Source organism: Podospora bellae-mahoneyi, chromosome 4 (genome assembly GCF_035222275.1).
Source record: "Podospora bellae-mahoneyi strain CBS 112042 chromosome 4, whole genome shotgun sequence".
NCBI lineage: Eukaryota > Fungi > Ascomycota > Sordariomycetes > Sordariales > Podosporaceae > Podospora > Podospora bellae-mahoneyi.
The window spans coordinates 469,932-481,828 of record NC_085883.1 but is presented as its reverse complement, the minus strand read 5'-3'; the positions used below and the strand labels follow the sequence as shown (position 1 = coordinate 481,828).

At 24.2% G+C, this 11,897-nt stretch overlaps 1 non-coding gene across 1 annotated transcript; it reads right to left on the bottom strand.

Annotated features, from left to right (window-relative positions):
- Nucleotides 1-3,699: 3,699 nt before the first annotated feature.
- On the bottom strand, nucleotides 3,700-3,770 carry QC761_0061760. Its single transcript has one exon. It is a non-coding gene; the product is annotated as a tRNA-OTHER (tRNA).
- Between the last annotated feature and the right edge of the window lie 8,127 nt (nucleotides 3,771-11,897).

Sequence of the window (11,897 nt, the reverse complement as noted above, 5' to 3'; positions counted from 1 at the left end):
CCCGGCTACGCCGCTCGTATTCTTCTTCCGATATTATTAGCTATAGTATCGCCTACGTACGCGACCGCTCGAAATCCATAAAAACTTAATAACGTATCTATCTCTATCTATAATATATCGGACTATCGCTCCCCTTTAGCCAAACTTATTTAGGTTAACGACTATATAAAGCTTACTCTTTATTTACTATAGAACTTTAAGGTTATTATAAACGATTTTTCCGATATTTAACCTTTACCGGGTATTATTTTCGATCTAATATTTTAAATAATAAAATTTTATAAATATATAAATAAAGTTTACGAAGGAATCCGTTAATTCGCTTAATAGTAATATAAAAACCGTATTAATTATAAGGAGCTAAACTACTTTAAATAATAATATAAATATATCCGGAAATAATATATTATTTATATTAATATAATTAAGCTCGGAATTTAAATTTCTAATTAATAAATTAAATATTTTTATTAATAAATTAAAAACGTTAATATTACTTTTACGAATTAAATTTAAAAAACTATTACGGTTATTATTTAAAATAAACATTAACGTTAATAAATTATTAAATAGCTATGCGAATCCGCTAATCGTTATTATTTTACTTTAATAACCTTAAAAAAAAGTTATTTTGTAAAAGAAATTTAATAATTATATTTAAAAATAAATTAATTTATACGACCGAAATATTAATAAACTTTTAATTAAAAAGTTTATTAATTCCGCTATTTTTAATAATTATAAATAACGTATTATAAAAGAAATTAAAAAGTTTATAGAAAAAATATTTAACGAATTCCGTACTTAAATAAAATAGAACCCTAACGCTAATATTAATTTTATTTAACGTAGCTTCGGGTAATAAATATTAATATAGCTATTACGTCCTTTTACGACCGTACTATTTAAAGTATTTTCCTTAACCCGTTAAAATTAAAAAAAACTTATTACCGAAGTACTACGTAACGCTACGGTACGATATACTTTATAATAAACTAAAATATAATTTAAAGTATTATAGGTAAGGCCTATATATATAATATTTATTATTTTTAACGATAAAAGAAACCTTTTTCCCCGACTATATTATATAACGATTATAAACCCGCCGTTAAGTCCCGAAAATTCTTTACTTAATAATAATAATAATTATCGTCCGGAATAAAAACTATTTATTCCTTTTAGAGGAAATAAAAAAAAAAGCCTTTTATATAATAACCCTTTATACTAAAGAAATAACCGCTCTCTTAGTTTCCCGGGTCGAAACGACTTTATTCGATTTATTTATTTTTTCTTTTATATTTCGGTTTAAATTAATTTAATATATATAATTAAACTTTTAATATATAATAGTAAAAACTTTTCTAAGCTCCGGGCCTAATAGTTTAAAGTAAAAATATATATAGATTTATACTTAAAAGGATTCTTTACGGATTAAATTAAAATTAATTATATAAAATTATTTTTCGCCGATAAAAAATAAATTTAATATAAATAATAAATTAATTAGGTTTAACGGCTAGGCTTTACTGATATTTAAACTAATTATATTATTATTATTAAAGAACGGTTCAAAAATAATACCGAGAAATACTATAATATTAATAAAATATAAAAATTTAAATATTAAAGTAATATTTTATAATACTTAATTAAATTTATAAATTTTAATAAAATAATTTAATAGTTTAATATTATATTTTAAATTTATATTTCTAAGGTCTTTCTTAACGAGATTATTAAATTAGTATATTCCCGATAAAATAAAGTTTTAAATTTAAATAAAGATTTTTTTAAAATTATTAAAAAAGTAAATTATATTTATAAAAATATATTTATTAATTTTAATATTTCCGTTAATAACCGGGTAAAAAAGAATACGTTTCCTTCGACTTCGAAATACTTAAAGTCGGACCTTTTTTACTAAAGTTGCTTTTAATAATCGTTAAATTTATTTTTAAAAATAATAAAGTAACTTTTAAAGTATTAAATATTCAATTTAATTTAAAAAATATTAAAGAATTAATTATTAAAGAAGCTTTAATAAAAATCTTTTAAAAAAACGTTAATAGGTATAAAAAGGATAGTTTTACTTATTAATAATATAATTATAATAATTATTATATCCTTATTTATTTCGCTAAAAAAATATTTCCGGTAACGACCTTCCTACGGCCTTATTTAGGGTAGCCGGGGTTAAATATAAAACCGAAAAAAAAGAAAAACGAAAAATAATACCTTTAAAGAAAATACGAATCGATACTATTAAAATATAAACCGATAATAAAAAATTATTAATTTTTAAAATATATAATAATAATATATTTAGTACGGAAACGGATTTTTATTAGGCCGCTTACTTACGTTAATAAAATATAATCGGTTAATTAATATTATTATTATAAAAATTAAATGTTTTTATTTAGGCGAAAATAATAAAGAATAATTATATTATTAGCTGAAGGTAAAAACCCGGCCTATTATTAATATAAGTATTATTTAGGCTATTTATAACGAACCCCTATCCAGAACCTCTGAAAGGGATACCGGTTGAAGGCTGCTTCTAAATAATCCTAGTTCGGTATAGCTAAACAGTGTACGACAAGATGTCTCGATATAAACACTAGATACCGTGAATACAAGCTTAAATTATATACTACGGAACTGTCTATCTATACCGGCCAGTTCCTCCGTATATATAGATTAGGGGACCGTGGACCGTTGGCTTATAGACGGTCCTCGGTCCTCTCCGGATTGGCCGATACTGGACCGTGGACCGTAAGACCTACTACGGTCCCCGGTCCCCACCTTATTAGTCCGTTCCGTCCTACTGGACCGTGAGCCCCGCTCGATCGCCCGGTCTAGCCCTAATTAGTCCGGTATACCCCACTATCTCTTAAAACCGTAATATAATACTCCCCTTCCTAGGCCGAAGCCCCTACGGCCTAGTCTTTTTTTATTATTAATAATACCGTAAGTCTTTTCCTCTTTACCTTTCTTTTATCTTTATTATATTTAATTATATATAAAAACGTTATCGTAAAACTAATTAGTTTATTACCCTCGCCTCGCGAATTTTCTATTATAGTTTTTCCGTTATACCGTACTTTATTTATTTTATTTTAAAACGCTTATATATTATAGCCCTTAGATCTTTACGATACGCTAAGTATATATGCCGTAAGATTCCGTATAACGGTTCTAACGTCGGTTCCGTTTATAGGTATATCCCTCTCTTCTTTTTATACCGTAATTAATTATTTAATAATAACCTGAACGATAGAAAAGTAGGATAAATTTAAGTATAAAGAGTAAAAGCTTAAAAATTAATTTTCGTAATTAATTGTTAAGCTAATCCGGATAAAACGAATATACTACTCTCTCTATAATTATAAGGAACGTCTTTTCGCGCGGGGTATTTAGGAGAAGGATGCCCGGGTAGTATAGTCCGCCGTACCGCCCTCTAGTTCCCCGGGTACCTCTACGTAACCTACCGCCGCGCAGGATACTACCCTATAGACTCCTTAAACCCTGAATCCCTCCGTAGGCTTTAATTAGCTTTTTAACCTTTCTTTCGACCTTAATACGGCCGGTCCTTCCTTCCTAACCGCCTAGGATACCGCTAGTAGTACGCTTTTTACCTCCTAAGGTAATTAAGACGCGTAGCGCTACTTATATTTAGTTTTCCTTATACTTTTTAACCTCGTAGTATAGCGTATAGTACGCTAATTATTTTACCGGAGGCGTAGGTTCGAATCTTACCGAGGTTCTTTTAGCTTTATTTTATAGCTATTTAGTTATAAGCTAGGGCTAGCTTTTTATTATCCGCCGGTAATATATCTTTTATAGTAATAAAAGTATATAATATTAGTTAGGCCTAGATTCCTTTTTACTTTTTAACTTTATAATATAGTATATAGTACGCTAATTATTTTATCGGAGGCGTAAGTTCGACTCCTACTAAAATTCTTTTAGGCTTAAAAGGGCCCGGTAAAGTCCTTTTACGCCCGGATTTATTTTTATTTATTTAGGTTTTAGCCGGTTTAAATATTATTAGTAGAATTTTTTTAACTTCTTTAGGTAATTAAAGTATATTTATAGCTTTTATAAATTATTTAAGGCCGGATATTTTAATTAATTAATTAAATATTTTAAATAACTTTTATTAAACCGTAAATTTAATATTTTTTTTATATTATATTTTTTTTATCCTCCGCTATAGCTTATATATTAGCTTTACTTACCGGTAATACGGGCTTTAAAAGTGAGATATAAAAAGTATATAACTGTAAACGTATTGTATAGGGTAGTTCTAATTCGAATACTATTTTTAATATCTTTCTTTTTACTTTAAATAGGCCTACTCGCCTATAGTCTAGTTTTTTATTAAGTCTTTTAATATATAAATTATATATAGAAAGGAATATTATATTTCCTCCCTTAAAGTAAGGTTCCTTGAGCCTTTTAGTATTATAGTATTTCTATATCCTTTTTTTTATAAACTTTAATTTTTATTTAAGCTTACCGTAAAGTATATATATTTTATTTACTTTAATCCCGGCCCTAGGTATTTTAACCGTAGGTTCTTACCGTAAGTCTATTTCGTAGTCGAAGTTCGCGAAAAAAAATATAACTTTCGTAGTCTCCGTTAATAATATATTATACGCTAATTATACCGTAAATAATAATTTAATTTAATTATTTTATTTAAAATTAATATAATTCTGTAAATACTATTTTATAATCTAATTAAGCTACTCCGTTTAACCGTCTATCTAAGGATAGTAAGTCGATAACGCTTTACTTACTACCCCTAACCTCGTTATTAATATTTTTTAAAATTTCGATATAAATTTAATATCGCGATCCGTAATAAACTTCTTTAACTATATATATATTACTATAATATACTATAATATTACGTTTATTAATTACTTTACCGATTAGATTTCTTTATATAGTAAAACATATATTTATTTAGTAAGCTTATCGATTATTATTAATATATTATTATATTTAATATAGGTTACCGTATCTTTAAACTTTAATAATTTAATAATAAAGTTTATAGTAACTAAACTCTATAACCGTTCCGCTATTAATAGTAACTTTAAAAATCCGTAAAACTTATATTTTATAACTTTCGTTCTTTTATACGTATAGTATAATTAAATAGCTTCCTTAATATCGTTTTTAATCCTTAATTAATTAAAATACTATTTAATTTTTTCTATAGTTTTAACGATACTTATATATCCTCCGAGCTTTAATATATAAATATTTATTATTAATATCGTCCGATTACTTAGCTTTACGTACGTTCGATTCTTATACTATAGCCTTCCCTAACTATTTTTCTAAATACCTTATAGCTCTAGCTTTTCCTACTAATATTACTCTGTAATATCGTTATTTAATTTCCTTTAATATTTATTAAAAGTAATCCTTTTATAATATACTACGTAATACTTTATTTACGGCTATAGTAAATACTTAAAAGTATTATTAGGCGCCTCCTTAAATAATAATAGTAACTCCCTAAGTATATTTTTATAATAATCGATACGCTAGCTAAGTATATTTACTTTAGCGTTCTCCGATCCCTTCTTATAATTAATTTAAAAATTAAATTCCGAAAGGAACTTTAATTATTGTATTTACCGCGCGTTAAAGACCTTTATAGTAATAAAGTATCGTAAATTTTTATAATTTATATAGACCTATACTTTATATTTAATATTATTAAAATATAACCTTTATTTCTTGAACGTTTTGATAATAGTAAATAGCTTTTTATTATAAATTAAATAATTTTAATATATTTCTTTAAGCTTTTTCGAAAAAAAAATTACTAGGTATAACTTATTATTATTATTTCGTTACCCTAATTACTTACCGATTATATAATTTAATATATTTACTTTAACCTTAAATAATCGATTAGGGTTTAATAATTTAAGTACCGGGTCTTTTAAAATAACCTCTTTTAATTCTTAAAAAACCTACTCCTTTTTTTACCCCTACTAAAATTCCACGTCCTTTTTAATTAAATAATTAAAAAGCCTCGCGATACTTATATATCCTCGAATAAATATCCTATAGAAATTCGTAAATCCTAAAAATTCTTTAATATATATTTATAATTATAACGTAAGTTAGTCTTTAATTACCGTAATTTTCTTAAATTCTATACGAACCTTACTTAATAATATTAAATATTTTAAATATATTATTTTTTATATGTAAAATTCGTTTTTTTTTATTAATCGAAAGTCCGGTTTTATATAACGTATCGAGTATCTTTCGTACGTATCGCTTATATTCCTTTAAAGTACGTAAATAAATAAAAATATCGTCGAAATAGTATATTATTATTTTATCGAAGTACTTCCGTATTATATAGTTAATAAGAGATTAAAATATTACGGGCGTATTAATTAGCTTAAATAGTATTATAAGGTACTCGAAATAACCGTAAAGCGTACGAAACGCTATTTTTTATTCGTTTTTTTCTTTAATCTATATATAAGCGTACCCGATAAGTATATTTAAACGTATAAAATATTATACCCCGGCTAATTAATTTCGTAACTTAAATATTAATAGTAATAAATAATTATTTTTTACTGTTTTATTATTTAGTTATTAATAATCTATATATAGTTATAAGCTACTATCTTTTTTCGGTACGAAAAAAACGGAATATCTTATTAGTAATATAGATTCCTTAATATAGCCTCCCTTTAAATTTTTATTTAAATACTTTTATAGTTCCTTACTTTATTTATTATTAATATAATATACTTTAAATAACCGTAGTTTAATTCCCTCTTTTAATTTAATTTTATAATCTTACGGCTTTTACTTTAAAAGCCCCTCTAAATACTTAACTATAAAGGCTAGGTATCCTCGATATTTTACCGGTACTACCTTTTTTTTACCCTTTTCTATATTATTATAATAAACGTATTTATTAACCTCCGATATTTTTATTAACGTCGTTAACTTTACTTTTTTAATTTTACTACTTATATCGATAAAATATATTATTACTTTTTAAGCTCCTTACGGTAGTACCGTAGAAGGTACTTATCCTATACTTTACTCCGTACGTACCTCTAATTTCCTATCGTTAATTAAATACTTTTAAGGTTCTTTTAATTGTAAGTAATTATTATTTTTTTAATCGATATTTAAATTATAATTTTTATATTATAATTACTTTAGGATTATATTTTTCGAAGGTTTTATATTTATAATATTAAATATAACTAAAGTTATTTTTCCTTCGACTATAATATCTAAGGATAATATTTCCCTATAAACCTTTTATATATAAAATAGTCTTTATATAACGATTTATTTTTTTTTTCTTTTATAGTATCCGGGCTTAATATACGAATTATAGCGAAATTAAATTTATTTCCGTACCGCCGTTTATTAATATTACTACTTAAAGATCCCTTTATCGTATAGTAATTTAAAGGTATTTATTTCTTTTATTTTTTCCTTATATAATAGCGACTTTATTAATAAGCCTTAGGTTATTATTTTATATCTTTACTTTACGCCGATACTTTTAAAAATACCGTTCGTAGTTTATTAAAGGTTAACGGCTCTCGCGAAGGGCCGTAAATTATTTTTTAAGCGGTTATATTATTTAAAAACGTTTTTTTACTTCGGATTAATTAGTAATATAAAGTTTTTTAACTATACCTACCTAACTTTCTTTTATTTTCCGTTTTTTATTTCCTTAATACTTTCTCGTATTTTCGTCCAATAACGGTTTTTCTATTTAATTTTATATACTTTATTTTAATAATATTATTTAATTTTTTCCCGTAAATATATAATATAGTTTAAACTTAAATACTATCTTAATATTATTTCCTTTAAAAAATATATACTATTGTCTATATTCTAACCTTTTATATACTCGACGTAATGTCTTATATACTTTAGTACGATTTATATAACTTAAAGGCTATCCTTTAGTTTAACCGGGTTTTAAACCTTTTATAAAAGATAATTATTTAGGTTTTTTTATTAGGCCTTTTTTTACTTAACTATAGTTTTCTTAATTAATTATAATTTATTTTTTTTACTTATTTTATATACCGGTTAATAGCCGTATAGTACCTTACTTTAATAATATTTTATATATTTATATATAATATATTAAAACTAAAGTACTTTCCGATATTCCGGATATCTAAAATAAAATTATATTATATTTTCCTCGTAGGGTATATATTATATAGGTATTAATATATTTTTTAATATCTTTACGATCCCGATATTAACGACTTTCTTACTTTTCTAATACTTTTTTTAACTTTTATATATAAACTTTATAGGCTATAATATATCCTATAAAATAATAAATCTATATTTATTATATTACTTTTCTAATATTATTTATTTAATAAGTTTTTATATAAGATTATTACCTTTAGTAATTTCCGTAATAATTTTTATAATAATCTATATTAATTAATCTTATAATACCTATATTTAAAATTCTTTTTCCTCGTACTTTACTTTTAATCTTTTTATTACTTTCTATAGCTTTTATAACCCTACTTTTTTTTATTCGACGTATTAATTAAAATCTTTTTTTAATCCTATCGCTTTATCTTATTAATACCCGATAGTTATTACTTTTATAACCCTTAGTCCTTTTAATATAGTAATAACTGTAATTTTTTTTTTAACCGAATTATTTAAATACCCGATAGTCCTTCTTAAAGTATTTTACTTTACCGTAATTAAAATACTTAAGGTTATTTTTACCTTAACCCTAGCTTTATAACTTTTATTACTATATAATATTAATATTTATCGGTCCCGAATATATAGTACCGGAGTAATTAATATTAAAGTATTATTTTTTACGCTTATCGTTAAGGCAATTATTATTAAAATACTTTTTATTATTATAGTAACCTCTATTATTACCTTTTTTCTTTATATAACGCTAAAATTACTAATCGTCGATCCGTATAACTATAGTAATATATTTATCGATAATATTAAACCTCGACTCTTTATATAATTTATTCTTTACCTTTTCCTTAAGGTTATTATAGAAAAGCTATATTAACCTCTTATCGTTAATAGTACTATATAGATTATCGATTTTATATAAAGTTACGTAATTAACCGCTAAACGCGTTTAACGTAGGTTTACGAGCCTTTCCTATATACGCCTTATTTTATTATACTCCCTAAATACCTCTTTATACTTAATTTTAAAAATATAGTAACTCTCGAAATATTCTATAGTAATTTTCTTTTAATCGGACGGCTCTTCCTTATAGTAATTATCGAGGATAGGTTCGAACTACGTAAAAGCTTTATCTTTAAATCTAATAGCCGCGAAAATAATTTTCGACTTATTATTAGTAAATTAGTTTAAATATTAATAAAAATAAGTTTTAAATTAAATTAAAAACCCTTTAAACTTTATTTTTCCTCTTTTATAATACTTTAGTACCGGGAACTTAAATACTACTTTAGGTAAGGTTAATATAACGATAATCTACTCTTAAGTCTATTAAGCCTCGTCCTTAAGTTTTTTAAAACGCCGTATTACTTACTTTACGGTAGGTTAAGTATTAGTAATAGTAGGTCCCTTACTATTTAGGTTGGGCGGAACGCCTTCTATTTAAACGTTTTTAGGTCCGGCTATAATAGTAAAAAGACGTTTTTAACTTATCTATAATAAAGTTAAAGTAAGTATATAATGTATAACGAACCTTTATTTAGAACCTTTAAAAGGGATACCGGTTAAAGGCTATTTCTGAATAATCCTGGTTCGGTACAGTTAAATAATGTACGATAAGATATCTCGATATAAATACTAAATACCGTGAATATAAGCTTGAATTGTATATTATAGAACTATTTATCTATACCGGCCAGTTCCTCCGTATATATAGATTAGGGGACCGTGGACCGTTGGCTTATAGACGGTCCTCGGTCCTCTCCGGATTGGCCGATACTGGACCGTGGACCGTGAGACCCACCACGGTCCCCGGTCCCCACCTTATTGGTCCGTTCCGTCCTACTGGACCGTGAGCCCCGCTCGATCGCCCGGTCCAGCCCTGATTGGTCCGGTGTGCCCCACTGTCTCCCAAAACCGTGACACTATTATAAGGCGCCTACGCGAGTACCCGATACAGGTCTTTTTTAATCCTAATAGTATAATATTAATCCTATCGGAAAACGTAATTAAATAACTTTTTATTAAGATTTTTTATTATCCTTTTAGCTTTTACTTTTAATCCTTTATTAAAGAAAGAACCGTAAAGAAGTAAGTATTTTACTTTAATACTATAATATTTAAATATATAGAAAATTATTTTATTAAATTATAATTTAAAGTTAATAAGTTCGATCCGGAATATAACGCTATTTTACTATATTAATATCTATAAAAGTATAGGCTAACCGGCTTTTATAATTAAAATCCTTTTAAAATTATATTTATATTTATTATATACCGTAAACGGTATATTAATTTAACGGTATTTAAAAAAATGAATAAAATTATTTTTAATATTATAGACGAGCGAAGTACGATTTTTAAATATTTTAGAGACTTTATACTATTCGTACTCTATAATATTTTTTAAAAGCTATTTAATTATAAACCCTAAAATTATATTATCGACCTAATTAAAAATAAAATATCATTATAGGGGCCTATTTACTTTTTTAATAATAAAAAACTTAAGTTTTTATAAACTTAATTAAATAAAATATTAATAAAAAATAAAATTAAACCTTTTAAGTCCCTTTATAGTATCCCCGTCTTTATAATTAATAAAAATGTTTCTATTAAAAAGAAAGGAAGGTATAAAAATTACTTTCGGCTTATAATTAATTAAAAAGCCTTTAACGTTATTATAATCCTTAATCGGTATCCTTTATTATTTATTACCGAATTATAAAACCGCTTTATTAAAGTTAAATACTTTATTAAAATTAATTTAAAATATAAATTTAATTTCGTTCGAATTAAGAAAAGAAATAAGTAAAAAATAGTTTTTCGTTACCGCTATAGTCTATTCGAATTTATAATTATATATTTTAAATTAATTAACGTTTTAATTACCTTTTAAATAATAATTTATAGCGTATTAAGCGACCTAATCGATATAAAAATCCTAATATACGTAAATAATATTTTAATTTACGCGGATAATATAGAAAAGTACGATCGGCTTATTAAAAAAATATTTAAATATTTAAAGGAAAATAATTTAACTATTTTTATTAAAAAAAGTATATAAGTAATACGTTAAGTAAAATACTTAAACTATATTATTTTAAAAGCCGGTATTTTTATATTAAAAGAAAAAGTAAATTATATTTTTAATTAATTAATACTTACTTTTTTAAAAGTAACGTAATTATTTATTAACTTTATTAACTTTTATTAATACTTTATTAGGGAATTTTTAAATATCGCGAAACTATTAATAAGATTTTTAAAACTAAAGGTTAAATATTAGAAATAAACGCTTACGATAGAAAATACTTTTCGTAGGTTTAAAGAAATATTTACTACCGTACCTATCCTTACCTACTTCGATCCCTTTAGATAAATAATTATCGAAATAAACGCTTTAAATTTCACCCTAAGAAAAATTATATTTTAAAAGGCGGATAATAAAAAATTTTATTCTACAATATTTTACTTCCGGAAATTTATTAAATTAAAAATAAATTATAAAGTATATAATAAAGAATTATTAATAATTATAAATTACTTTTTAAAATAACGAAAATACTTAAAAAAATAAAATACTATATCGAAGTATATTTTAATTATTAAAACTTAATTTACTTTATAATAATAAAAGTATTAAATTAATAATAAGTAAAGTAAA